This window comes from Sinocyclocheilus grahami, unplaced genomic scaffold (genome assembly GCF_001515645.1).
Source record: "Sinocyclocheilus grahami isolate Dianchi unplaced genomic scaffold, SAMN03320097.WGS_v1.1 scaffold124.1, whole genome shotgun sequence".
NCBI classification, from domain to species: domain Eukaryota; kingdom Metazoa; phylum Chordata; class Actinopteri; order Cypriniformes; family Cyprinidae; genus Sinocyclocheilus; species Sinocyclocheilus grahami.
This window is the reverse complement of record NW_015505303.1, coordinates 2,252,746-2,255,361: the sequence shown is the minus strand read 5'-3', so window position 1 is coordinate 2,255,361 and position 2,616 is coordinate 2,252,746.

Here is a 2,616-nt window from a genome sequence, read left to right as displayed (position 1 = left end):
TTTATTTGGCCTTCCGGAAGTAGATGCAAATAGGAATCATTGGTTAAGATTTATTTACAACAGAACAGCACAACCCAGATGTTCGAATTTATGCAACGCATTTTATGGACGACAGTTTTTTGAACCTAGAAGAGTACTTTGCTATGACAATCTGGCGCTTCTGAATCAGTGACTGTACGTATGTTTTGTTGCTAGTTTAAGTATTTGCTATTGACTGTTCAAATGCAGAGTTTTGCACAGCGCAGAGTAACGCGTCATGTGTGTGTGTGTGTGTGAGGGGAACAGTGTCACATCACAGGAGAATGAACTGCCTGTCAGAAATCATAACACGTCAGTTGTCTTAACCGCGGCTTGTGTACTGCATCATCACTGTGTCTGTCACGCGACTCTGTTGCCCTTTCGGGCTTGAACTTATGGTAAAACTAATGACATTATTAACTGTCTTGATATTTACTTTGAAAGCCGACACTCGCGATTCAGAGCAGACTGCGCTTGTCAAAGGAGGGGGCTTTGTAGAAAACTAAGTGTTTGAGAGAGCCGGGGCATAGAGGACCTACAATAATGTACAGTATTTGAAAAATAATGTGTTTTTTTAATCATTAAAGCATGTCAACGTATTCTGTTACACCAAATACACAAAATAATGATCTTTAAAATAGCATCATATGACCCCTTTAATAAAAAGCATAGAGAGAGCCGTAAATTTGAATTTGAAAACCTTATTGATCTACTAGAGAAGGAATTAAAAGATATGTTTTGTGAAACAAAAGCCAAAATAATAAATGTTTTTAAATCAGAACTAAAATCCATATATTTACATAGAGCTGAATTCATCATACATAGAACCAGACGATCATATTATTTTCATGTAGAACGCTCTTCCAAGCTGTTGGCTTTGAGGTTGAAAAATAGTGAATCTAAGGCTAGTATATCGGCTATTAGACATGAGGGCTCAGTATATACTCAACCAAAGGATGTAAATAGAGTATTTGAAAACTACTACCAACATCTGTACACTTCTGAATCCAACTCTGACCCAACAAATTTTGATTTATTCCTTAAACATTTAAATCTTCCCAAATTAAATGACTCTCAGCGCAACATATTAGATAGCCCTTTGACAATCGAGGAATTAAAATCCGCCTTGGATTGCATGAGTAGTAATAAAGCTCCTGGGCTAGATGGGATTCCCCCAGAGTTACTGAAGACATTATGGGACATAATAGCGCCTTTGCGTTAGAAAAAGGGGCTTTACACAGGGACCGAACCACAGCTTTAATAACTTTACTGCTGAAGAAAGGGAAGGATTCACTAGAATGCTCTAGTTACAGGTCAATTAGCCTTCTATCCACAGATTCAAAGCTGATGGCAAAAGTCCTAGCTTTAAGATTGGATCGATGTATAGGAGACCTGATTGACTATGATCAATCAGGCTTTCTAAGGGGTAGATTTGCTGCAGATAATGTACGTAGGCTTCTTCAAATTATTCAACAAGCAAACTAATATACAGCTTCCTCTGCAATCCTTTCTCTGGATGCAGAGAAAGTCAAGTAGAGTCACCTTTATTTATATAGCGCTTTTAACAATACAGATTGTGTCAAAGCAACTGAACAGCATTAATTAGGACAATTGTGTGTCAATAATGCAAAATGACAATAGTAAACACAAATTTTTCAGTTAAAGGCAGTTCAACATTGAATTCAGTGATGTCATCATCCAGCTCAGTTAATTTTAAATAGTATCTTTGCAATCATTTGCAATCAAGTCAACGATATCGCTAGAAATGAAGTGTCCCCAACTAAGCAAGCAAGAGGCGACAGGAGAAACCAGGCTCAGTCGGGGGGCCAGTTCTCCTCTGGCCAGACAAAACCAGCAGTTCAATTTCAGGCTGCAGCAAAGTTACATTGTGCAGAGGACTCATCTGGTTCCTGTGGTCTTGTCCCGGTGGTCGTCTGAGACAAGGTCTTTACAGGGGATCTGTATCTGGGGCTCATCTAGTTGTCCTGGTCTCCGCTGTCTTTCAGGGCTGTAGAGGTCCTTTCTAGGTGCTGATCCACCATCTGGTCTGAATATGTACTGGATCCGGGTGACTGCAGCGACCATCTGATCTGGATACAGACTGGATCTGGTGGCACCGGTGACCTCGGAATAAGAGAGAAACAGACTAATATTAGCGTAGATGCCATTCTTCTAACGATGTAGCAAGTACATCGGGTGTTATGGGAAGTGTTCCCGGTTCCGGTTTACCTAATTAATGCAGCCTAAAAATCCTTTAACGGATTTTAATATTAGAAGCATATTAGTGTGTTATGTGTAAGCCAGGTTAAAGAGATGGGTCTTTAATCTAGATTTAAACTGCAAGAGTGTGTCTGCCTCCCGACAATGTTAGGTAGGTTATTCCAGAGTTTGGTCGCTAAATAGGAAAAGGATCTGCCGCCCGCAGTTGATTTTGATATTCTAGGTATTGTCAAATGGCCAGAGTTTTGAGAACGCAGTGGACGTGGAGGACTATAATGTAACAAGTGCTTGTTCCAATTCTGAGGTGCTAAACCATTCAGGGCTTTATAAGCAGAGGCGGACAGTAACTAAGTACATTTACTTGAGTATTGTACTTAA